The 27,847-nt window shown below is 33.4% G+C and overlaps 1 protein-coding gene across 2 annotated transcripts in view; it reads left to right on the forward strand.

The window, feature by feature from the left end:
* The window catches only part of LOC143054825 (uncharacterized), a 141,071-nt gene that overhangs the window by 32,977 nt on the left and 80,247 nt on the right, over positions 1 to 27,847 (forward strand). For both annotated transcript variants that reach the window (XM_076227874.1, XM_076227876.1), the window contains exons 2-3: positions 14,516 to 14,592; positions 15,948 to 16,058. The gene's annotated coding sequence lies outside the window, so the exon portion shown is untranslated. The remainder of the gene's footprint in view (positions 1 to 14,515; positions 14,593 to 15,947; positions 16,059 to 27,847) is intronic.

Here is a 27,847-nt window from a genome sequence, read left to right on the forward strand (position 1 = left end):
AGAACAATTCAAACGAGAAAACTAACGTCCTAATTTATGTATAAAAAAATGAACAAAAAACAAATATGTAACACAGCAACAATTAAACGACAACCACTGAATTAAAGACTCCTGACTTTGGACAGGTACATACATACAGAATGTGGCGAGGTTAAACATGTTAGCGGGATCCCAACCCTCCCCTTAACCTGGGACAGTGGTGTAACAGTACAACATAAGAACGAACTATACAAATCAGTTGAAAAAAACTTAACTCATCAGATGGATACAAATAGAAATACATCTTACAAAAACAGAGAGTGGACGTGACCGAGTACTTGTACATCCCGTCAACAAAAAGACACCAAGTACAGATCTGAGAGTACCCGCAGTTACTGACAGCTAGTTCAAAGCCAATTACAACTAATAAAACGTAATGCATCTGAGACTAAATTATCAATCATTAAACATCCAGCATCCAATGGCACGGTGAACAACATCTCCGTATGAATGAGGATGTGCTATCCCGTTTGAAATAAGTTTTCTACAGGTAGAACCAAACTTCAAAACCAAATCTAGAATTTAGTAAAGATTTTAAATGATTTGTGGTAACGAAATCCCTGACTTGATAATTTACCAGTAATACATAGATTTCGTTCATTAAAATCCAAAACGTTGCAACAGAAACGGGCATAGCGGAGGTGTTGTGATATACAAACACCGTAAGATAGTGCCAAAGGAACATCACCATCCAAAAAAGGAAAATTAACAATAAGGAACGAAGTATGGAAAGCAAAACAAATACTTTTAAAATTATCAGTACATATGAGCATATAAAGAGGGGTCTATAAATAGATCAATACTTTTCCCTTGGTTTTAAATGACAAAAACGACAATAAACTCAATTAAAATCAACAAAGCACTAAAATGACCTTTAATATAAAACTTTTTGGGGCAATTTTATCAAGCGAGATGTAAATATTTCTGTACTCAATTTTTAAATTCCACTTATTTATTTTTTTTCATGTTAAAAATTCAATATCCTTATAAATGCATCAATATCCCATATCCCATTTACTTTTATTACAAATATCCCATATCCCTAAAATTAAAATGGCAAATATCCCATATCCCAATATACCCTATACAAGCCTCATTATTACATAAAAATTTGTAAATGAAAAATATATTCTGTGAAGCATATATAATGTATTGATTTTTGCCGGAAGATCAGCTGTTTAACATATTAGAATATAGAGCATTCAATTCATGACTTAGGTGCGAAGAGACATTTTTTGACGTTAAACATATCATATAAATCTTGAGAAACATGAGAAATGTTTTTATCAAAGGGCGGCGTACGCCATCTGCGTCTCCCTTGCTTGTGATAAAAATTTCCGGAAACAATTCCTGAAACGATTTGTATATTATGTTCATAGGATTCCCGCTTCATGTCAAAATATTTTCCAGTTACGATTGACGGCTTGTGACAGAAATGACAATACCAGACGCTTTTGGTGAAACATACACCAAGATGTATTGTAAGGTTTTGTGACTACACAAGGAAGTATGTTATTATATTGTTAAAATAAGACGTGCATTTTGAAAATATTGGTCCCACACAGGGGCGGATCCAGGAATTTGGAAAAGGGGGGCGAAGTTTTTATTGTTCGGCGAGCGGAGCGAGACGAACAAATTTTAGGACCTTTTTTTAGGCTAAAAACCATAAAATAAGTGTAAAATGCACTTTTAAACGGTTCCTTGCGTGGGGCATGTATATTCTATAGTTGCTGTAAAGTATAAGTGTTGGACATTTTTTACACAGGGACTCGGTTAGCAGATTAAAATTTTGTAAATCGATGTTTTTAATTTATTTTTTATTATTTCCTGTCTATTTGCATTACTATATTAACGTATTAAGTTGCCATCACTATTTCTTTGTTTTCTGGCAATGTGCAGTTTACTATCCATATCCATATACTGAAAAAACCTAAAGGGATCTAAGTCGCCATCTTGAATTGCCTTCCCTACTTTAGATAACAAATAATTAAAAATATGAATAAATTACTATAAATACCTTACAACAGCCCTCATTTTCTTCCGAAATGATTCTTCTATAACATGCATATTTTGATTTGTGGATTAACAGAACCCTTATGAAGTTTCAGTTGCATTCGTGTCAGAATATTCAAATTTCCCGGCGAAAGCAACGTATCATTCGGAAACTTTTGGGTTGATGCGTTTACTACAACGATAAATCCTTATAAACAGACGAGTGCTGTCCCTTGATTTATTATTACATATCGAGCGCAAATTTAACGAATAGAACCTTTCTTCAAACGGGGTAACATAAATCATTGACTTTTTCGAAGACACATCGATAAAATAACGAAGTTACTAAAAATATTGACACGTTCAATGGGATTTATAAGGTTTACTAACAGTACCAGGATATAAAAAAGGGGGAGGGCCGGTTGGTAGGTCAACTTGGAGTAATACTTTGAAAAAGTATATTAACTTATCATACATGCATGTATGAAGTTCAATCGGAAGGCCCCTTTTCCATATACATACATACTCCTCTGATTATATAAGTGTAAGTGTTGTACTGCATAAATCCATGATTTGAAAAATATCAGGATGTCAGAAATACAACCCGATAGTTTGGGACAATCATTTGATATTTTCAATGGGCGGAAGGATAGGAGGATAATCTGATATTGAAACAATACATGTACATGCACTAACTGTTCAAAGACATTTTTGTTTGATATTTAATTTATATGAAGGATATCTTGGTGTGGCGTAGGTATGAAGTTAGGGGACAGCACTCGTCTGTTTATAAGGATTTATCGTTGTAGTAAACGCATCAGCCCGGGAGTTTCCGAATGATACGTTGCTTTCGCCGGGAAATTTGAATATTCTGACACGAATGCAACTGAAACTTCATAAGGGTTCTGTTAATCCACAAATCAAAATATGCATGTTATAGAAGAATCATTTCGGAAGAAAATGAGGGCTGTTGTAAGGTATATAGTAATTTATTCATATTTTTAATTATTTGTTATCTAAAGTAGGGAAGGCAATTCAAGATGGCGACTTAGATCCCTTTAGGTTTTTTCAGTATATGGATATGGATATAAGTAAACTGCACATTGCCAGAAAACAAAGAAATAGTGATGGCAACTTTGAATACGTTAATATAGTAATGCAAATAGACAGGAAATAATAAAAAATAAATTAAAAACATCGATTTACAAAATTTTAATCTGCTAACCGGGTCCCTGTGATTTTTTATGGTTTATTCTCCTTAGTGATTGTCTGTCATAAAATGATAGTATGGATCCAAAGCTGATATATTTGATGTGGGACTTGTCAGTAAAAATTAGACATGGAAAATTCTCGTTTGTTGTATGTTAAGTTAGCATAACCTCATTAAGCTAGCATTAAGAATTAAGGGAGATGAGGGGTTCCAAATCAACCAAAGGCTACGAATGAGTCTGAAATGCAGGTCTGGGGCCATTACATTGCAATGTAATGCATTACATTACAATTACTTTGTGATTCTTCCATTACAATTACAATTACAATTACATTTTTTCTCACATGTAATACATTACATTACAATTACTTTGCCTATGTAATGCATTACATTACACATTACTTTTTCAATATAAAAACTAAAAACATTTCAAAAAACAGATTTTTATAAGAAATTGATAAATAATACAGGGGTATATGAAGATATAATACAGTGTTAGTGACATAGACTTCAAATACTGGTTATTAATAATCAATATGTCCATTGAACTTTATTATCATAAGAGATTCAAAAGTGATGTCATTAAGAGAACAGCGATCAGTTCTGTACACCTTTCTGGCAATACTAAAAAGCCTTTCTACAGCAGCTGATGTGTGTGAAATGGCTAAATACTTGGTAGCTGTATTAGCTAAAGAAGAAAGGCACACTGAATTTGACTTCCATCATTCCAGTGCATTGATTGAAATGTCTTCACATGGCTCAGACATGTACTGCACCATACCTGTGTCTATACTCTTTGATGGAGTAGTAGGAGGCATGAAACTGGAAAAGTCACTTTTAAGTTTCTTAGGGGGTGGTAAAAAATAATTAAATTAAAGATTGATGTAATTTATTTAATACAGTAATTAACTGTGACAAAATTTTTATTCCATACTTTCTTTTGTTTTTGTTAATATTTTATTTTTATTATACAATATTCTTCAATTTTATGTATTTTACCAATTTGTAATGAAAAATAATGTACTGTAATGGAGGCATTACATCAATTTTTAACTAAAGTAATCATTACATTACATGTAATTGTAATGCAGAAAATGTGCATTACAAATTACTTTGCATTACATCCAAAAAATGTAATATTACAGTGCATTACAATTACAAATTACCATTACCCCAGGGCAGGCCTGCTGAAATGACAACAAATTTATGAATGATGGTCGACAAATGGAGACACAAAGGCCACACTCAGCAGACAGGTTGCAGTCTGGTCTTGAAAATATTCAATATATCAGTTCAACGAAACCGACATTCTGGTCAGACATGCAAACCCCGGCCTCAAACAAATACGCCCATTTTTTATGTTCATTTAATACTAAATAATTCTGTTAGAAATTTTCGTTTCTAATAGCAAAAAAGATTATTGTTTTCAATCCAGATACGGCCAGAATTTTTATTTAATGCAAAAATCAGAGTCAGATATTTTTCTCTCAAACACCTTAGACTGCCTCCTCAAATCAAATGGTTCGTACCTTAGACTTTAAATCTATCTAGAGCTTATACTGACTGGGGATCATTATTCAGCTATCACGCTATTTTGAAATGGGCTGGGGCGTTTGGGGTTAAACATATTTTCGTAGGTAAATAATATTGCTGTGGATTTTTTTTTCATGAGAGTGAGAGTATTCAATACTTTCTGTTTGGTTGAATTGTGAAATAGATGTCACTACGTTCTTGCTCAAATCGGTGTCGCTTTGAAGGTATCATGGTTGTCATACTCAGCATCAGAGTTCACGAAAAGTGTCGGTCCTCAGGATTTTACCACCAAAATTTTGCATAGGACTGACACAATTTTAGTATTTTTCAATAGAGTTAATAGTGAGGACCAGTAGATTTTCTTCAAGGACCACCAGGGAAAAAAAAGATTTCGTGAACTCTGCAGCATAAGCAATGTGTTACTGTAATTTGAATTTCAAAATAACTAAGTGACGTTTTATTTTACGCCAGGGACTAAACTTAACGCTCGAAGATTTTTGGCTGGGCGAATATATTTAGACATCCTGATCGCCCAGCTGGCGACTGTAAAAAAATTGAAGTAAATCCCATTTGTACCCTTTCCCCCGCGATATTAACGAAGACTGTTCCCAAAAGGAAACCTGTTTTGTCTTTTCAAAGCGATATACATGTAGTAATATAAAATATTTCCGAAAACCAGTAGGTTCTTTCTAATAACCTAAACCCAGTCGAACAGCTATGTTTTCAATCCGAAGTGACGATATGTCATATACCTCCTTCAATCAGCATGTTTTTCTTAACTCTGCTAAATTTTCTACGATTATTTCATTATTGAATAGTGTTTTCTTCTAAACTGTTCAATAAGCATCGCGAAAGGGATGGTTTCTAATTCGCCGTTTCAGAATCTAATGCATCCTGGGTAATATTTTCAAAAGTGTACACCACAACGTCCTGATTGGTTAAAAATGTCATAAACAATGGAAATTTAACCAATGACGTGGCGTTATTTTCATTTTGGGGTACGAACAATGATATCCTGCAATCTTCAATTTAAACTTATTGCAAAATATATTTTGATCAGCACTATTAGAGAATGGCTTGGATTGAAATAGTATTTTAAAAAAAAAAAAAAAAACCCCAGCCATATAATGTCAGGTCAACAGAAAGTTGAAAAAAATTGAAGGGAGGCAATTTTGGCAGGAAATAACTATTGTCAAATCTTATAATACATTTCTGGTGGCAATAATTTAAATATTATAGGCTTTATTAAAAAAAAACTGTTTTGTTTCATACCATGAACATATATTTAAAGAAGAATCAGAGAAATTTGTATTTGAACATAAACAAGACTGTACTTCCTGTTTTACTTTTTGTATTTATGATCCTCCTTACATGGGGGCACTTATAAAATGCTTTTTATTTTAACAATTATGGAGAAAAAAAGCAACAGTTCTAAGCTTCTGCAATGTATGCAATGTATTGTTGCATCAAAATAATATAATCCTCTCCCATCTCACCTGTTTTACTTATAAAACTCCTTACCTAGGAACACTAGCACCCTTCTGCCCTGAGATTCAAGCTGGAACACTGTTAGTAAGTATATTAAAAGTTATTTTCAGTTTTATTTTCATTTAGTCTTTTTGTATAAAGATTGGTTGGGCTCCTAAAATTTCAACTGGGCCCCTGAAAAAAATATCTTAGGGGCCCAGCTGGCCCCTAGACAAAAACAGTTAAGTTTAGTCCCTGTACGCACTGATCAACTCCACCATGTACAGGCCTCGACAATAACGCTTGTCCGATTGTCCGGTACCAGAGGGAAAAAAGGTCGGACAAGTAAAAGCTGTATCAAGCTTGTCCGTTGGGACAAATACAATTATTCTGCAAAAAATAAATTTAATCTAACTTTGATGAACAAAGTAATTTGTTATAAACAAAAAACAAGAAAACAAATATTAATTTGACATTTTTCTGTATTCTGTTTATTCAAATGCAAAACCTTTTCCTTCAACAAGTTTACTTGCAATCGATAATTTTTAACTGGTTCTTTGTCAGGTACTTTTTAACAGGTAAAAAGTATACTTTTCTTGGAAATCAGTCTTACTGATTCGAATCAATGATGCACTTTGTAGATAAGGTAACTTTACAGGACAGTTGTCACCTCAAAATATTCAGCTCCATTGTTTAATAGACAGTTTGGCACCATCATGACCATAGGAGACATATTTAGAAGACATGATTGATAGACAGTTTGACAAGGCAGGAGACATTTCGGGACCAAGACAAATCAGTACCTCATTTGGCTACCTTATTCTGTTCCTTAGAATAAATACCATACCCTGATTTTTTCACAAAAATATTTTTTTTTATATCATTAAATTCACAAAATCATATTTGATCAGAAGTAGAAAAAAACAATACTTGCAATATAGTGACCTATAGTTGTTAATTTCTGTGTCATTTGGTCTCTTGCAGAGAGTTGTCTCATTGGCAATCAGACCTTATGATGGCTTATCTTCTTCTTTTTAACCGGATTTTTGTGACAAAATGTCGGTTATTGATTTGGGGATGTACGGCGGGCGGGCGGCAATCAAATGTTGTCCGTGCATTAACTCATGAACCGTTCAACCAAAGCTTTTAAAATTTTAATATGTTGCTACTGACAACTAAATGAAGGTCAAGTTAAATAATGGCGATTTTGACTTTTACCGTTCAGGAGTTATGGTTCTTGAAAGATTGAAAAATGGAGTTTGTTTCCAGTCGTGTCCGTGCATTTACGCATGAACTGTTCTACCCAAGCTTCCCAAATTTTAATATGTTGTTACTGATGACAAAATGGAGGTCAAGTTCAATAATGACGATTTGAAAGATTGAAAAATGGTGTTTCCAGTCGTGTCCGTGCATTTACACATGAACTGTTTTACCAAAGCTTCCAAAATTTTAATATGTTGTTACTGATGACAAAATAGAGGTCAAGTTCAATAATGACGATTTTGACTTTTACTGTTCAGGAGTTATGGTTCTTAAAAGATTGAAAAATGGTGTTTCCAGTCGTGTCCATGCATTTTCTCATGAACCATTCAACCAAAGCTTTTGAAATTTTTATATGTTGTTATTGATGGCAAATTAGAGGTCAAATTCAATAATGACGATTTTGACTTTTACCGTTCAGGAGTTATGGTTCTTGAAAGATTGTGAAATGGCGTTTCCATTCACATTGTTGCATTTACTCATGAACCATTCAATCTAAGCTTTTCAAATTTTAAGATGTTGATACTGATGACAAAATGGAGGTCAAATTTGATATTGACGATTTTCACTTTCACCATTCATCAGTAATGGTTCTTGTGATATTGCCAGGACACAAATAAATATTAAAAAATCCGGTTTGCTGTCGTTGTGACAGCCTCTTGTTATTAATTGCACTTGAATAAACTTTTTTCAACTTAAAAACCAAAACAGAATACAAATCCAATGAGTGTACAGGCCTATCAGATGGTGCCTCATGTTTAGAGTCTGGTGAGACTAGCATTGATGAAAACTAGAACCTAATCCCTGTGACATGACTAGTTTCGCAGTTGTACTTTACTCATATTTTTGAAAAGTATTTCAAAAGAAAAACATCCAATTCTGTTATATTATTTAAATTCGTTTTGCTCCTTTAATCAACTATAAAAATGTAAAAAGGTTATTTTTAATAGAATTTTTTTGGAAAAGTAACAATTTCATTCGGACAAGTAATTTTTGGTATGTACATGTACTTGTCCTACAAAGTTGAAAAAAAAGTTATTGTAGAGGCCTGATGTAGGGAATCACATGACTTTGACATAATCAGTAAATACATGTACAAGCGAAAAATATCTTTATAAGTAAAGAATTGTCGCATGAAAATTAAATACACGGGAAATGGCAAAGTTCACAAAGTCTAGCCTGATTAATCATTCTACAAAAAAAAAAAGTCCAAGCAAAGGGGGGGCGGGGCGTACGCCCTCTACGCCCCCCTCTGGGTCCGCCACTGCCACAACCTGATAGCAAATCCACAGGCGACTGTTTCTTTCCATTGGAAGGTCGACTATCCATATAAATAGAAGCTTCTATTTATATGGATAGTCGACCTTCCAATGGATAGAAACAAGTGCTTGTGAGCAAATCTCAGGTTGTCATATATGAAGCACAGGCACTTCGACACTTGTTTCTGTCAATGGGGGTTTCTATCCACTTCCGTACAAGTGTGGATAGTAACCCCGCCCCCAGGTACATGTAACAAGACACAAGTGCCTGTGATATGTAGTTCTTTCAAACAGCTTTATGAGTGTCCCCCCTTAATGGTGACGTAGGCGGATCCATGGGGAGGTGCCCCCCCCCTTTTTGTGGGAGAAATTTGGTTGATTATATTGGGAATCACTGAGGCATGATGGAGAGGGCCCTCTTTTAGGTCAGTCAGTGGGTCCCCCCTTATGAAAATATCTGGATCCACCAGTGTGATGTACTCTTTAGTTTGAACTGGGACTATTATACTAACGGGACTGGAAACTGATCGATCTGTTGAGATTTCATTGCCCCGGTAGCGGATTTTTGATTTTTTTGTTTCGATTGACAACTTTATCGTGTCACAAAGTAAATGAGCATTCAGTACATGAATGTAAACAAGAGATACATGTATGTGTGTGTTTTTTTCGCGTCAATTTCAGAAGTTTGCCGTAACGAACTCATTTGCAAGTACTGTTGACAGACGAACACACAAAAGCATGGACGGACTTCTTTATACCATCATATTTCCCAACTAAGACGAACGTATAGAAATTATTCCATCTAGTTTGTGAAGTCATTATTTCTGAATATTTAAGATATACGGAAATTAAAATTATAGGTATTATATAAAGTTTTTGATTCTAAAACGTTGTACATCTATCATGAAATACAATCCTTGTTATTACTACCTCACATGACAATGTTTTGAATAAACGAGACAGTAAATATTTATATATAAAATACAAAAAGTTTTAATCCAAAAATTAATTGAAAACTACAAAGTTAGATTTCTCCAACAGGATAAAATATTATAAATCTGAATTGCTAATTTTGTAAATTAAAAAAAAAGACCAGGTTATATTGCCGGAATTGAAAATTGAATTTTGTTTTCAATCTTTCCATTCATAGTTTAAGCTAAATAAAAGGGAGAGATTTTATGTTGGATATTATTCTTGGAGCAATGGTTTTTGTCATATTAAAGTTAATTTAATTTTTGTTTGTTTGTTTTAATAGTTTAACCGTATAGCATCTACATATTTGTACTATATGTAACGGTTTTGAAAATTGTATTCAGAATCATTGTGTTGACCAACTATCCTACACCTCTTGATTCATTCACATAATGGATCACATTTCAAAAGCACACTATTGGTTTGCGTTCTCAAAAGTTCCGGATACAATGTCAATGAATCCGGAGTCAAAACATTTAATGTAGGCCGTTTGACATTCGAATTCAACTATTAGATTAAGATATGTGATGAAGCAAATACGTATTCTTTTCCTGAGTATCAGTGAGATGCTTTCTATTTACTATTTCGTGCGCTAAGATACTATTTGCATGCAATACTATTAAATTCACTCGTGAAGGCTTATTTTCGTTTTTGTTATCTAAATTCAGGACACGGCAGAAAGAGCTTCACATGTGACTTTCAAGCATGGTCATCATTTCTAACGGTATTCTGACCTCGAGTTGTTTTTCTTTTGTTTCTTTTTTGAGTCACTGTTCTATTATAAACTTTGACCTTTTTGAAAATCTATGGATTGTCTACCCAAGGAATAGATTCCTTCACTTTGTAATGTATTTAGCCTTTTAACTTTTTTCATTCGAGCGTCACTGATGCTTTTTTTTGTATCTACTGAACTCGTGTCTGGCGTACATCATTTTAATTCTGGTATCTTTTTATATCTACATACCTTTTTATATAAATTGATTATTTTGAAAGTGTGTACAGGTATTCATAAACTTCTGAACTAAGAAATTCTTCGGCAAAACTAAGTTTCCCTGTAGAATGTTTGAAATGATTTAAGTAAAATCAGAAAATCCTTAAATTTGAGATGTTTTATTGGACCAAAATAAGTCTCTTTATAAGAGGTCCCAATCAATTGCATGCTACAGGTTTCACCGCAAACAACATCTACCATGAGTAAAGACAGCTTTAAATACGAGTTGAGAATATAGAGACAGATGGACGAACGAACGAACGACAGCACAGACCAGAAAACAGCTTTAATTTTCCCATGTATATCAATTGGACATAAAAACAACTTTCACCTATCTCATAACCCCGGTAACCTGTACACAATCCGTGCAAATGAAAGACAAAATGAAAGAATAAAAAATAATTTAATGCATATATATTGGCGGCAATACAAGACAAAATCTACGCATGTGAAAGAATAAAAAAAAATGAAATGCACATCGGCGCAAAAAAGTAAAGATCAAAAGTTATACTTTATTGTTTTTATTAGAACGAAGGTTAAATATAGTGTAGTATCTTTTGTGTCCATTTGTGTTAAATTTCCACAAGATATCAGCTCGACGCTTAATTCCTCTTTACTTGGGAGACGTATTTTTAAGCATACACCATGTTGGAAACCGTGAAAACCGGGATATAGGACTTTATAATTTGACGTTTTTTCATTGCTAGAAACAACGTCATAGAGCTTTTATGTCACTACCAAGTTGAGTTAGTTGATGCGCATACACAATAGGCTGTTTGGTCTTTAAACTTCGGGTTATCATTTTAACTCAGTAGGCAGTTGCATCATGGTCTTTGGACTTGTCATATTCCAAAGTCTGATCACTTTGACCTTTACTTTGTCCTTTAATACCTATATAGTAAAATCTTGTACAATTTGTGTCTGGGTCATATCTTTTGTACCTTAAAATTTTGGTTAACCTTTATATAGCTAGCGAGTAACTGCATAGTATGCAGTTTAACCATGTTAACTGTTGCATTTTGGGCTTGGGTATATTATGGTTATAAGTACCTCTATAAAACTAGTGTATATTAACTTTTTATTCCTGTCTATATATTGCCATTATTATGCCCTGACAGTAGCAGAGGGGGCATTAAGTTTCAGCCTTGTTCGTCTGTACTTACATTTTTTGTATGTACATGCATACGTCCCAAAATTGATTTCCATTCTCTAACTTTAGTTTGCTTCAACCAAATGTTATGAAACTTATACACAATGCTTATAACCACAAAACACAGGTCAGGTTTGAATTTTAGAGGGGTCACTTTCACCATTCTAGAGTTATGCCCCTTTACAAATGAAAAAATTGCTGGAATTTTTCGTTTCCGTTCAGGCTGGTTCCACTATATAGTTTAGGGCCACTATTTGAAATAATACACAATTACCGTTGCAAAAAGGTGCTATCCGGCACTTTGATTTTTCCATATTCCCTGGGCCATAAAAAAGAATAGGTTTGTTTGCCCAAACGCTACCTACCCAAAAAAAGCTGCCTACTCAAATTCTTTTATTGTCCTGATTTGAAGAAGTTTTTTTTTTAATCAGACAGGCATGAAGACTAATATTATTAGTAATAAACACACGATACTTCAATTTCTCTTCTTGAAAAAAGAAAAGAAAATGCCTACCTACCTACCCACTATCTCAACCTTTGGGTAGGGTTTGGGCAAACCAAATTTTTTTTAATTGTGGCCCTGTCTTTCGAATTTGCCACCTTCATTTTCCATTTTTTTTCTTCAACTAGTCATTTGTAAGCTGCGACGTGTGGAATTCTTGTTTCCATATTCCATGTCTTATTCTGCCTTTGTTTTTTGCTTTATTTTTCTTCTTTTTCGTCATCGTTATTTTCATTCATTTCGTCTTGATTACCAGGTCAGGTGTTTTTATCAGCTATTTATTCATCTCGATAAAACTCAATCATGTAAAAATTTAAATAACACTTCCGTTAAATGGCAGATAAAATCAATCAAAGATCTGGGGTCAATGGAGAAAAATAACTCAAGTGAATGAGATCTAGATTATATTTTTTATTTTGGTTATCGATCTATTTCCTGATTTTTCGATACTTAATGTCTTCATGAACATTGATGTTTTGACTTAGATATATATTTTTCACGTGTTGGTCATTGGTTTCTTTTACATAAAGTAGGTCAAAGTAGTACACCTTAATACGTTGTGAAATCATTACATAAAGTAGGTCTAAGTAGTACACCTTAATAAGTTGTGAAATTATTTCTATATTTTTTTATTAAATTGAATTTTGTCCAGTGTAATTGTCGAGCCTTCGACTTTAGTCTAAAAAGCGAGACTAAGCGATCCTACATTCCGTCGGCGGCGGCGGCGGCGTCCACAAATATTCACTCTGTGGTTAAAGTTTTTGAAATTTTAATAACTTTCTTAAACTATACTGAATTTCTACCAAACTTGGACAGAAGCTTGTTTATGATCATAAGAAAGTATCCAGAAGTAAATTTTGTAAAAATAAAATTCCATATTTTACTTATAAATGGACTTAGGTTTCAGCGAGGAAACATTACATTCACTCTGTGGTTAAAGTTTTTAAAATTTTAATAACTTTCATAAACTATCCTTGATTTGTACCAAACTTGGACAGAAGCTTTTTTATGATCATAAGATAGTATCAAGAAGAAAATTTTGTAAAAATGAATTTCCTCTTTTCCGTATTTTACTTACAAATGGACTTAGTTTTTTTGCCAGAAACAAAACATTCACTCTGTGGTTTAAGTTTTTAAAATTTTTATAATCTTCTTAAACTATCCTGGATTTCTACCAAACTTAGACAAAAGCTTGTTTCTGATCATAAGATATTATTCAGAAGTAAATTTTGCAAAAAAAAAATCACTTTTTCTGTATTTTACTTATAAATGGACTTAGTTTTCTTCCAGTTAACATTACATACAGTCTGCAGTTCAAGTTTATAAAACATTTATTAGATTCATAAACTATCCTGGATTTTTTACCAAACTTGGAAGCTTCTTTCAATCAAAAGACAGTATTGAGAGGGAAATTTTTATTGATGTTTTTCCTCTTTTTTGTTGAGTCTGGGATTAACAGCAAAAGTAGGCGAGACACTGGGTTCCATGGAACCCTTACAAATGTTTTAATAAACAACAACAAGAAGACTAATTTAATGACAAGAAAACAAATTTAAAGCGACAGGAAATTTAAATCATTTCAAATAAATTAACTATGAAGAAACATGCGTTCCAAGTCACGTAATAAAGTGTTATTGTTTTAATCATATAGATAGATTGTTTAGCTATTTTGCTTTTTTTTGTTTTCATGGTTTGGTTTGTTAAATGTATTTTGTGTATGTTTATATTATTTTTCACAAACTTATTGTTCAGAGTTTATATGACAATAAATATTTGAATTAAATTGAATTTAATTATACATGTTACGTACATGCAGTGTTTTGGATAGCATCACATTTGGCGTAAACAAAATAAACTGTATTTTTTTCAGTATATCATTTGTCCAGTTGTTCCAGTTTATGTTTTTATAGTCATAGTATTATTTTTTTGCCCCCGCCGTAACGGAGCGGGCATCAAGTTTGACCCCTGTCCGTCTGTACGTCTCAAAGTTGGTTTCCGTTCTCTAACTTTAGTTTGCCTCAACCAAATGTTATGAAACTTATATATATACATAATGCTTATTACCACTAAACACAGATCAGGTTTGAATTTTGGTTGCATCACTTTTACCGTTCTAGAGTTAATATTTTTATATTTCCAGATTAACATCTGTTGTTTGTATATATTTGATCCTTGTCCAGTCAATTAGATAATTGCCCAGTCTAGTTACTATTTAAGGTAAGTGTACATTATATGTGAACTATATGTAGGACTATTTGCTACTCAAATTTGTTTGAAAATTCATGTAAGAGTGTCTCAACTCTAAAAGGGAAGATAATCAACATATAGTTTTTTCATTCAAAATACTGTAACATTAAACAAGACACTAAATAGCTCAAAGAATAATTACAGAATTATATTCCTACAAATATAGATTGGTTGAACTTCAGCATTGAACTTGTGCTAAGTGAAAAAAAAATGTGAAATATATGTCAATGAGACACTAACCAATCAATGAAACATGTCAAAATGGTCCCATATGTCAATGAGACAGTAACCAATCAATGAAACATATCAGAATGGTCCCATATGTCAATGAGACAGTAACCAATCAAAGAAACATGTCAAAATGGTCCCATATGTCAATGAGACAGTAACCAATCAATGAAACATGTTAAAATGGTTCCATATGTCAATGAGACAGTAACCAATCAATGAAACATGTCAAAATGGTCCCATATGTCAATGAGACAGTAACCAATCAATGAAACATGTTAAAATGGTTCCATATGTCAATGAGACAGTAACCAATCAATGAAACATGTCAAAATGGTCCCATATGTCAATGAGACAGTAACCAATCAATGAAACATGTTAAAATGGTTCCATATGTCAATGAGACAGTAACCAATCAATGAAACATGTCAAAATGGTTCCATATGTCAATGAGACAGTAACCAATCAATGAAACATGTCAAAATGGTCCCATTTGTCAACGAGACAGTAACCAATCAATGAAACATGTCAAAATGGTCCCAGAGGTCAATGAGACAGAAACCAATCAATGAAACATGTCAAAATGGTCCCATATGTCAATGAGACAGTAACCAGTCAATGAAACATGTCAAAATGGTCCCATATGTCAATGAGACAGGAACCAATCAAAGAAACATGTCAAAATGGTCCCATATGTCAATGAGACAGTAACCAATCAAAGAAACATGTCAAAATGGTCCCATATGTCAATGAGACAGTAACCAATCAATGAAACATGTCAAAATGGTCCCATATGTCAATGAGACAGTAACCAATCAATGAAACATGTCAAAATGGTCCCATATGTCAATGAGACAGTAACCAATCAATGAATCATCAAAATGTTCTTCAACAATAGACAATATAACATGATAACATGTTATCTAAATTGTCATATGAAGAAAAGACAAATTTAAAATAATTATTTCAATCTGAAAATAGTAACATTTATGTATTGAGTTAGAACATCTCTTATTGGTATTTGACATTTGATCCATGTTCAATGATAATCAACAGGTGCATTATACCTTTATTGTAAGTTTATTTTATTGAAACAGGGAGATAACAAACAAACATTGATATGTTTATAAGAAACATTCACAAAAGTTAACCAGAAAAAGATATACAGAAGAAGTACAGATGAAGTATTATTAATTGATGCATATAATGTAAGTATACCAGACTAGATGGTTAAAACAAAAGAATTTAGAAAACGTATTTTGCCGCTTCTCCAAACTGAGGTAAATTAATACAATGCATTCAAAATTATACTATGAAATCATCTTCAGAAGTCTTTTATTTCCTTTTTATTGACAATCTTGTGTGTTTTAGGATGGGCTGGCAGAAGAATACTTGTTTATGACTTGTATCCAGTGATTTATTATTAAGTTATATATATTGCGATATATATATTTTCTTTTTAGTTCACCTGGCCTAAAAGTCTTTTGGCGTCATTAACTTTTACAAAAATCTCTTACACTACTGGGTCAAATTGGACCAAACTTGGCCACAATCATCATTTGGGTATCTAGTTTATTAAAAAAATATGTCTGATGACCCTCTCCTGCCAACCAAAATGGCTGACATGGCTAAAAATAGAACATAGGAGTAAAATGCAAGTTTGGAATATTATCTTGAAAACTGATATGAATGGAGAAAAACTGTCAGGGACAAAAATGTTCAAAATAATGAGATCTACATATTATCTATTACTTCAAAACTGGCAGACAATTTCTTATCATGCTTATACATTATGTTATAGGAGTTATTGATAATGAATGATGAATTTTACAGATATTTTCATGTTTGCCTAATATCTGAAAAACTTTAATAGATAGAGAGAAACTTTATATACCAAAAATGATCTGCAAAGTCTACATTGTTGAAATCGTCAGACGGCTCCTTATTGGAGTTAATACCCCTTAATGACTTATCATTTTTTATGCCCCACCTACGATAGTAGAGGGGCATTATGTTTTCTGGTCTGTGTGTCCGTTCGTCCGTCTGTCTGTCTGTTCGTCTGTCTGTCCCGCTTCAGGTTAAAGTTTTTGGTCAAGGTAGTTTTTTATGAAATTAGTCCAATCAACTTGAAACTTAGTACACATGTTCCTTATGATATGATCTTTCTAATTTTAAAGCCAAATTAAACTTTTGACCCCAATTTCATGGTTCACTGAACATATTAAATGACAGTGCATGTTTCAGGTTAAAGTTTTTGGTCAAGGTAGTTTTTGATGAAGTTGAAGTCCAATCAACTTGAAACTTAGTACACATGTTCTCTATGATATTATCTTTCTAATTTTAATGCCTAATTATATTTTTTATCCAATTTCATGGTCCAATGAACATGGAAAATAATAGTGCAAGTGGGGCATCCGTGTACTTAGGACACATTCTTCACGTCGTAACTACAATCCCCTTCCCTTTCATGAATTTGACCTACCGAATTAGACTATTTACCGGATTTGTAATCACATAAGCAACACGACGGGTGCCGCATGTGGAGCAGGATCTGCTTACCCTTCCGGAGCACCTGAGATCACCCCTAGTTTTTGGTGGGGTTCGTGTTGTTTATTCTTTAGTTTTCTATGTTGTGTCATGTGTACTATTGTTTTTCTGTTTGTCTTTTTCATTTTTAGCCATGGCGTTGTCAGTTTGTTTTAGATTTATGAGTTTGACTGTCCCTTTGGTATCTTTCGTCCCTCTTTTCTTGTTCATTTTTGCCTTATATCTGAAAAAACTATAATAGATACAGGGCTCACATTACTTCATAGAGAAAAGTGACTTCTCTTTTTGAAACTGATATGGAGAAGTGGTGAGATTTGAAAGAGAAGTGCTCCTTGCGCAGCGCTACAATGTTTGGTTTTTTGTCGAGCCTGCAACTTTTGTTGCAGAAAGCTCGACATAGGGATAGTGATCCGGCAGCGGCGTTAGCTAACGTCTTAAAAGCTTTATATTTTAGAAGGTGGGAGACCTGGATGCTTCATACTTTGTATATAGATGCCTCATGTTACGAAGTTCCCGTCATTCTCATGTCCAATGACGTCCTTGACCTCATTTTCATGGTTCAGTGACCACTTGAAAAAAATGTTCAGATTTTTTGTAATGTTAAATTCTCTCTGATTATAAGTAATAGAATAACTATATTTGGTATGTGTGTACCTTCTAAGGTCCTCATGCCTGTCAGACAGTTTTCACTTGACCTCGACCTCATTTCATGGATCAGTGAACAATGTTAAGTTTTGGTGGTCAAGTCCATATCTCAGATACTATAAGCAATAGGTCTAGTATATTCGGTGTATGGAAGGACCGTAAGGTGTACATGTCCAACTGGCAGGTGTCATCTGACCTTGACCTCATTTTTATGGTTCAGGTGTTATAGTTAGGTTTTTGTGTTTTGGTCTGTTTTTCTCATACTTTAGGCAATAGGTCTACTATATATGTTGTATGGAATGATTGTAAGGTATACATGTCTAGCGGGCAGATGTCATCTGACTTTGACCTCATTTTCATGGTTCAGTGGTCAAAGTTAAGTTTTGAGTTTTAGTCTATTTATCGAATACTATATACCATATGTCAACTAATGAACTATATTTGGTGTATGGAAATGTTTTATGATCTATATGTCAGTCTCCTAGCTATAGGTTTTATTTGACCTTGACCTCATTTTCACGGTTCATTGCTCTTTAAGTTTTTGTGTTTTGGTCTGTTTTTCTTAAACTATAAGCAATAGGTCAACTATATTTGTTGTATGGAAGAATTGATAAATTGTCTGCCTGGCATGGTTCATCTGAACTTGACCTCATTTTCATGGTTCATTGGTCAATGTTTAGTTATCTTGGTTAATGTTAAGTTTATGAGACAGTTGTAATAAAGTTTTATGTTTAGGACTATCAGCATAATATTTTATTAGTAAAGAAGGCGAGACATTATAGTGTGTGCACTCTTGTTACTATAGTATCAGGGGTCATATGTAATTAATTTTTCACGGGATTTTTGTGACAAAAATGTCAGTTATTGATTTGGGGATGTACGGCGGGCGGGCGGCAATCAAATGTTGTCCGTGCATTAACATGAACCGTTCAACCAAAGCTTTTAAAATTTTAATATGTTGTTACTGACAACTAAATGAAGGTCAAGTTCAATAATGGCGACTTTTACTCTTACCGTTCAGGAGTTATGGTTCTTGAAAGATTGAAAAATGGAGTTTCCAGTCGTGTCCGTGCATTTACGCATGAACTGTTCCACCAAAGCTTCTCAAATTTTAATATTTTTTGTCACTGATGACAAAATAGAGGTCAAGTTCAATAACGACGATTTTGACTTTTACCGTTCAGGAGTTATGGTTCTTGAAAGATTGAAAAATGGAGTTTCCAGTCGTGTCCATGCATTTACGCATGAACTGTTCTACCAAAGCTTCCCAAATTTTGATATGTTGTTACTAATGACAAAATAGAGGTCAAGTTCCATAATGACGATTTTGACTTTTACCGTTCAGGAGTTATGGTTCTTGAAAGATTGAAAAATGGTGTTTCCAGTCGTGTCCATGCATTTACACATGAACTGTTCTACCAAAGCTTCCCAAATTTTGATATGTTGTTACTGATGACAAAATAGAGGTCAAGTTCAATAATGACGATTTTGACTTTTACCGTTCAGGAGTTATGGTTCTTGAAAGATTGAAAAATGGTATTTCCAGTCGTGTCCGTGCATTTTCTCATCAACCATTCAACCAAAGCTTTTGAAATTTTTATATGTTGTTATTGATGACAAAATAGAGGTCAAGTTCAATAATGACGATTTTGACTTTTACCGTTAAGGAGTTATGGTTCTTGAAAGATTGTAAAATGGCGTTTCCATTCACGTTGTTGCATTTTCTCATGAACCATTCAATCTAAGCTTTTCAAATTTTAATATGTTGATACTGATGACAAAATGGAGGTCAAATTTGATATTGACGATTTTCATTTTCACCATTCATCAGTAATGGTTCTTGTGATATTGCCAGGACACAAATAAATATTAATAAATCCGGTTTGCTGTCGTTGTGACAGCCTCTTGTCTTTTTATATTGTTCAATTCATATCTGAGTAAACAATTAAAGTAACAGTTCAAATTTAAAGTTGTTTAGTTTCTTGTGAGAAACTACCAACTAAATATCTAGCTCTAAAAAGATTTATTTTTTTTATGTCAAAAAGGAAAAGAAAGTATAATATATCAATCACAATTCAATTAAAAAACTATTGTTTATCATATGCATATTTATGAAATTCAGTGTTTCTCATCAAAAAGATATATAGATTTAACAAAGTTAAGCTGGACCATAATATATTGATATTAGTAAATTAGTCCTGGAGTTAAGCAACTTTAATCAATAAATTGAAACAACCCATATACATGGAATTATATACTTTAATCAAGTAGTTCTAACCAAAAGTCTGTTAACAGTCAGGGGACTTACTTAAACAAGTGATTTTCTAAATCACTGATTCAAGTAACATTATTTCCATTAAGGTTGGAAGTTAGAGTTGTCTTTCTTTAATAATCACCTATTTAAGTAGTACAAATTAATCACTAGAAGAAGTGATTTAATATTAGTGTAGCTTTAAATATAGAATACTAATGATCCAGGGACTAATTATGTTTCTAAACTTATCAGAACCAACATCTGTGTTGTATAGGATGACCAGGTCATTTCAGGTGATGACCTTGTACTGAATCTAGGATAATGACATAAAAATCACTTGTTTAAATATCAGACCTCAATTTCCTTCCCAAAAATCACTTCTTTAAGTATCATTCTTTTAATAACCCCCACTAATTTCAACACCCCCGAACAGTGAAATTTTTATTGCGAACAGTAGAATTTTATTACATAATCTGAAAGATGAAACCTTGAACTTCACAGGAAAAATACTCCCACTGCTGTGAAAAATCTTTCAAGAAAGTATCAGTTCATTATGTAAAGCAATTATTATAGCATTTTTTCAACTAAAATACAATTTTCAGGTAAATGATAGCATCAGGCTTAAATTAAAATATTGTTTGTTTGCCCTTTACCGACCGACCCTATAAATTCGTTCCGCCTGAAAATCTTTTATTTGTGCTTACCAGCAAGATTTTATTTTATTTTATTTTTTGTTCCTTCCAAAAATCTTACATTTGTATTTCCCGCTCAAAACTTTTTTACCGGAATTCTCAGGTTTTATCTTTCCTGTATAAGGTCTAGTCCGTTTGGTATCACATGAGCGTTTGACATGAATGAACACTTGCATTTGGAGTTTCAAAGCATCTGTTTTAAATCGATGTTGAAAGCTTTGAAATCATGATTTAACGAACGTAACTCTGTGTCTTTATACATGAAGAGCAGGGTTCATTCAAAAAAAGTTCGTCCAATACTAAATAATCAACGTGTGTACAAAATATTTTGTAAACAGACTTTGTATCCTATGTAGGGATGGCCTTTGGTGGTCCGTAGATTAGGATGATTATGTTAATGATGCCTTCGACCAGCATTGATATATTCTGATTTATATCTGACATGAACCAAAGGTCTGTAAAGGGGAGAATATTTGGCAGTAAAATCGCCAAGTTTTTCCATACAGATCATTTATAAAAGCGGCGTAAAATACGTGAGAATTGAGTTTCAAGTGATTAGTCTTGTAGCATTTTTATTGGAAACACAGGCACACACAAAAATTTAAACACTCTAGGGACTTTTTCTACTAGTAATGTACAATGTATTTCTGCCTGGACATATTTTACCAGAACAAAGTTATCTCTTACCTGCTTACAGAAAAACTTAAGGTCTAGGTAAGCGTTCAAGGTACATAGTACTATTAGTGCAAGTTAAAATTCTTAAAAATTCCAGGTATGTAAACGTTTAAAATATGCCGCACAGCCCTATATTTTGAAATTTGAAAAAAATTGTAGTGCATATGAATTAACTTCACATTCTACATGATATTTTTTTTTCAAAACTTGGGACTATTATACTAATAGTCCTAGAAACTTATTAGCAAAAGCATACTTAAACAAAAGTAATACAAACAAAAATGACATCATGCAGATTTTGTATCTATAAAATAAAATATTATACCTACCTGCCTACCCATGACAAAAAATGTACCGAGCTAAGTTATTTTTTGGGGAAAGAAAAATAAAATATTTTACCTACCTACCTACCCTGTTTCAAAACATAGGGTCGGAAAAGGGCAAACAAACAGTATTTTAATTTAGGCCTCAAAGGCATAAACCTTGCTACTTAAAAGAAGCAAAAAGTTCATATTTTTTAATTTTACTAATTAAAAGATGTTATTTAAACCTATGTGTTTAAAATTTTTTAAAAAACTACAAAATCCCAATTGGTGACAAAACCTCGAATTTGCTACTCAAATAAGTGATTTAAAAAACACTTATTTCAGTAAGTCCCCTGACTGGTTAATGCGTGTGGAATGCATAATTTTTATACGGCCATAAAAAAAAATTTGCGTCATAATGCTATGATGTCTGCATCGGCCTCAGCCTTGTCTGAAGACACATTTGGTTTCCGGACAATAACTTTAGTTTAAGTGAATGGAGCTCTATGAAATTTTACAAGAAGGTTCAATACCACAAAAGGAATATTGGGATTGTTTTTGGGGGTTATGGTACATGTACCAACAGTTTAGGAATTGGGGCCAAAAACAAGCATTTTTGGTAGTTTCCAGACAATAACTTGTGTATCAGTGTATGGATCTCTCTGACATTGTACCACAAGGTTCCATATCACAAAGGGAAGACTGGGATTGAGTTTGGGGGAAATTGCCCCAAACATGCAGGAATTGGGGCAAAAAAGGGGCCAAAAACAATCATTTTTCTAGTTTCCAAACAATAACTTGTGTTTAAGTGTATGGACCTGTCTAAAATTGTACTTTGTACTACAAAGGGAAGGCTGGGATTGAGTTTGGGGGTAATTGCTCCAAGGAGGGGGGGATTTTTTTTCTCTATTTCTTTTAAGGGGTTCATATTCATATGAAGAAATCTTCATTTCACAGTATTGCACAATAGATTTTTTAAGATCTTTGACCACATTCATTTTGTGTCAGAAACCTATATTATGTCAAAAATTGGATCAAAATCCAAATTCAGACAGTCATGACAGTATTGAGTATCAAGCTTGAAAATGCCCTCAACTGTTCATGGTTTGACCTCTGCGTTCGTATCAGGCTGCGCTCAGCAAAGCATTTTTAACCGGATTTTTGTGACAAAAATGTCGGTTATTGATTTGGGGATGTACGGCGGGCGGGCGGGTTTGCGGCAATCAATGTTGTCCGTGCATTAACTCATGAACCGTTCAACCAAAGCTTTTAAAATTTTAATATGTTATTACTGACAACTATACGAAGGTCAAGTTCAATAATGGCGATTTTGACTTATACCGTTCAGGAGTTATGGTTCTTGAAAGGCGGCAATCAAATGTTGTCCGTGCATTAACTTATGAACCGTTCAACCAAAGCTTTTAAAATTTTAATATGTTATTACTGACAACTATACAGAGGTCAAGTTCAATAATGGCGATTTTGACTTTTACCGTTCAGGAGTTATGGTTCTTGAAAGATTGAAAAATGGAGTTTTCAGTCGTGTCCGTGCATTTACTCATGAACTGTTCTACCAAAGCTTCCCAAATTTTAATATGTTGTTACTGATGACAGAATGGAGGTCAAGTTCAATAATGACGATTTTGACTTTTACCGTTCAGGAGTTATGGTTCTTGAAAGATTGAAAAATGGTGTTTCCCGTCGTGTCTGTGCATTTTCTCATGAACCGTTCAACCAAAGCTTTTGAAATTTTAATATGTTGTTACTGATGACAAAATAGAGGTCAAGTTCCATAATGACGATTTTGACTTTTACTGTTCAGGAGATATGGTTCTTGAAAGATCGTAAAATGGCGTTTCCATTCACGTTGTTGCATTTACTCATGAACCATTCAATCTAAGCTTTTCAAATATTATTATTTCAAAATGTTGATACTGATGACAAAATGGAGGTCAAATTTGATATTGATGATTTTCACTTTCACCATTCATCAGTAATGGTTCTTGTGATATTGCCAGGACACAAATAAATGTAAATAAATCCGGTTTGCTGTCGTTGTGACAGCCTCTTGTTTACTTCTATCTTGAAAACTATAAAAGGTAGTAAGACACATTTTAAAATAACAAAAATAATCGACAAGATCTAAAATAAGTAAAATTTTGCTGAAATTATTGGTTTACTCTCTATAGGGTAATGTGTAGGAGTGAAGGCAATTTTGTCATGATTTCTATTCTAGTCCACAATGTTGGAGAGAGTGCATTGTTGAAGATGCTCATAGACATAGGTGGAGCCTCAAGCTTCTTTTGATTTAGATATTTAGATACTATTTTTCCATTCACAATTTATTCTATGTATCTAAGAAACTAATTTAAAGAAACAAATAATAATAGAAAAGAAAAGACTTTTATAGTCTGTTTAAGAAAATGTGTCTGTGACTCCCCTTTGAACCAACATGGCTGACAGGGCTAGAACTAGAATATATTATTGTAGAATGCAAGTTTTGTCAATTATTTCAATGAGACAACTCTCCACCAGAAACCAAATGACGTAGTTAACAACTATAAGTAAACGTACTGCCTTCAACAATGAGCTAAACCCATACCACATAGTAAGCTATAAAAGGCTCAGAAATTACAATACAATGCAAAACAATCACTACAAACTGCTCAGGGTCTGAAAAGACCATATTTTGTGCTCGATCAGTAAGGTTGAGCACTGATTTTACTTGATAAGATTCTACATTATCTCGACATTACTTAACTGTACTTTAAAACTGTACTTGACTTTGGTCTCGATTAGTATTTGATAATCTTGCTGCAGTCTTAAATGGTCTCGACAAAGGCTTGACCAGTCTCTACCTGTCTCGACCAGTATTGACCTTCAAATTAAGTCTTGAATGGTCTGAATCAGCCCATCTAATTCAATTATATATTGATCTTACAAAATTCTAGGTTATTTGGTAGTTTGGTTTATTGCTGTCAAATTAAAGGATTTAATTATAGGTAAAAAAAGCAAGAATTTTCAGTTTTGATTAAACTCAGATAGTCATCTTTAATTATTTCTATAACTTTTTCAAATCAACTTGGATTTTCATAAAACTATACAGCTATATCAATTATACATTTATCTTACAGAATGCCAGGTTGTTTGGTAGTTTGGTTTATTGCTGTCAAATGGGTGAAAAAAGCTGAATTTTCAGTTTGGACTGAATTAAGATGGTCACCATTAAATTTGTTTATAGATTTTTCAAATTAACTTGGATTTTCATAAAAATATACATCTATCTCAATTATAGCTGTAGATTTTGATGAAAATCCAAGTTGCTTTGAAATAGTTATAAAATGTTTTAAAACAGGACTATCTGAATTTAGTCCAAACTGAAAATTCTAGCTTTTTTACCTTGATCAATTAAATCCTTAAATTTGACAGCAATACACCAAACTATATAACAACCTGGGATACAGTAAGGCCGATTAAAATTAATTGATAGATTTTCATCCCCGCTAGCCCCTATGAAATCAGCCCGCCTCCATTTTTTAGCTCACCTGGCCTAAAAGGCCAAGTGAGCTTTTCTCATCACTTGGCGTCCGTCGTCGTCGTCGTTAACTTTTACAAAAATCTTCTTCTCTGAAACTACTGGGCCAAATTAAACCAAACTTGGCCACAATCATCATTGGAGTATGTAATTTAAAAAATGTGTCCGGTGACCCGGCCAACCATCCAAGATGGCCGCCATGGCTAAAAATAGAACATAGGAGTAAAATGCAGTTTTTGGCTTATAACTCAAAAACCAAAGCATTTAGAGCAAATCTGACAGGAGGAGAATTGTTAAACAGGTGAAGATCTATCTGCCCTGAAATTTTCAGATGAATCGGATAACCCGTTGTTGGGTTGCTGCCCCTGAATTAGTAATTTTAAGGAAATTTTTCTGTTTTTGGTTATTATCTTGAATATTATTATAGATAGAGATAAACAGTAAACAGCAATAATATTCAGCAAAGTAAGAATTACAAATAAATCAAATGACTGAAATGGTCAGTTGACCCCTTTAGGAGTTATTGCCCTTTATAGTCAATTTTTAACCATTTTTCGTAAATCTTAGTAATATTTTACAAAAATCTTCTCCTCTGAAACTACTGGGCCAAATTAATCCAAACTTGGCCACAATCATCTTTTGGGTTAGTAGTTTGAAAAATGTGTCCGGTCACCCGGCCATCAAACCAAGATGGCCAACATGGCTAAAAATAGAACATGGGGTAAAATGCAGTTTTTGGCTTATAACTCAAAACCCAAAGCATTTAGAGCAAATCTGACATGGAGTAAAATTGTTTATCAGTTCAAGATCTATCTGCCCTGAAATTTTCAGATGAATCGGATAACCCGTTGTTGGGTTGCTGGCCCTGAATTCGAAATTTTAAGGAAATTTTGCTTTTTTTGGTTATTATCTTGAATATTATTATAGATAGAGATAAACTATAAACAGCAATAATGTTCACCAAAGTAAGATTTACAAATAAGTCAACATGACTCAAATGGTTAGTTGACCCCTTTAGGAGTTATTGCCCTTTATAGTCAATTTTTAACCATTTTTCGTAAATCTTGGTAATCTTTTACAAAAATCTTCTCCTCTGAAATTACTTGGCCAAATTAATCCAAACTTGGCCACAATCATCTTTTGGGTTAGTAGTTTAAAAAATGTGTCCGTAGACCCGGCCATCCAACCAAGATGGCTGCCATGGCTAAAAATAGAACATGGGGTAAAATGCAGTTTTTGGCTTATAACTCAAAACCCAAAGCATTTAGAGCAAATCTGACATGGAGTAAAATTGTTTATCAGGTCAACATTTATCTGCTCGGAAATTTTCAGATGAATCGGACAACTCGTTGTTGGGTTGCTGGCCCTGAATTCGTAATTTTAAGGAAATTTTGCTCTTTTTGGTTATTATCTTGAATATTATTATAGATAGAGATAAACTGTAAACAGCAATAATGTTCAGCAAAGTAATATTTACAAATAAGTCAACATGACCGAAATGGTCAGTTGACCCCTTTAGGAGTTATTGCCCTTTATAGTCAATTTTTAACCATTTTTCGTAAATCTTAGTAATCTTTTACAAAAATCTTCTCCTCTGAAACTACTTGGCCAAATCAATCCAAACTTGGCCACAACCATCTTTGGGGTATGTAGTTTGAAAAATGTGTCCAGTGACCCAGCCATCCAATCAAGATGGCCGCCATGGCTAAAAATAGAACCTTGGGTAAAATGCAGTTTTTGGCTTATAACTCAAAAACCAAAGCATTTAGAGTAAATCTGACATGAGGTAAATTTGTTTATCAGGTCAAGATCTACCTGCCCTGAAATTTTCAGATGAATTGGACAACCTGGTTTTGGGTTGCTGCCCCAGAATAAGTAATTTTAATGAAATTTTGCTGTTTTTGGTTATTATCTTGAATATTATTATAGATAGAGATAAACTGTAAACAGCAATAATGTTCAGCAAAGTAATATTTACAAATAAGTCAACTTGACCGAAATGGTCAGTTGACCCCTTTAGGAGTTATTGCCCTTAATAGTCAATTTTTAACCATTTTTCGTAAATCTTAGTAATCTTTTACATCTTCTCCTCTGAAACTACTTGGCCAAATTACACCAAACTTGGCCAAAATCATCATTGGGGTATCTTGTTTAAAAAATGTGTCCGGTGACCCGGCCAACCATCCAAGATGGCCGCCATGGCTAAAAATAGAACATAGGGGTAAAATGCAGTTTTTGGCTTATAACTCAAAAACCAAAGCATTTAGAGCAAATCTGTCAGGGGTAATATTGTTCATCAGGTCAAGATCTATCTGCCCTGAAATTTTCAGATGAATCAGACATT

This window comes from Mytilus galloprovincialis, chromosome 12 (assembly GCF_965363235.1).
Source record: "Mytilus galloprovincialis chromosome 12, xbMytGall1.hap1.1, whole genome shotgun sequence".
Taxonomy (NCBI): Eukaryota; Metazoa; Mollusca; class Bivalvia; order Mytilida; family Mytilidae; genus Mytilus; species Mytilus galloprovincialis.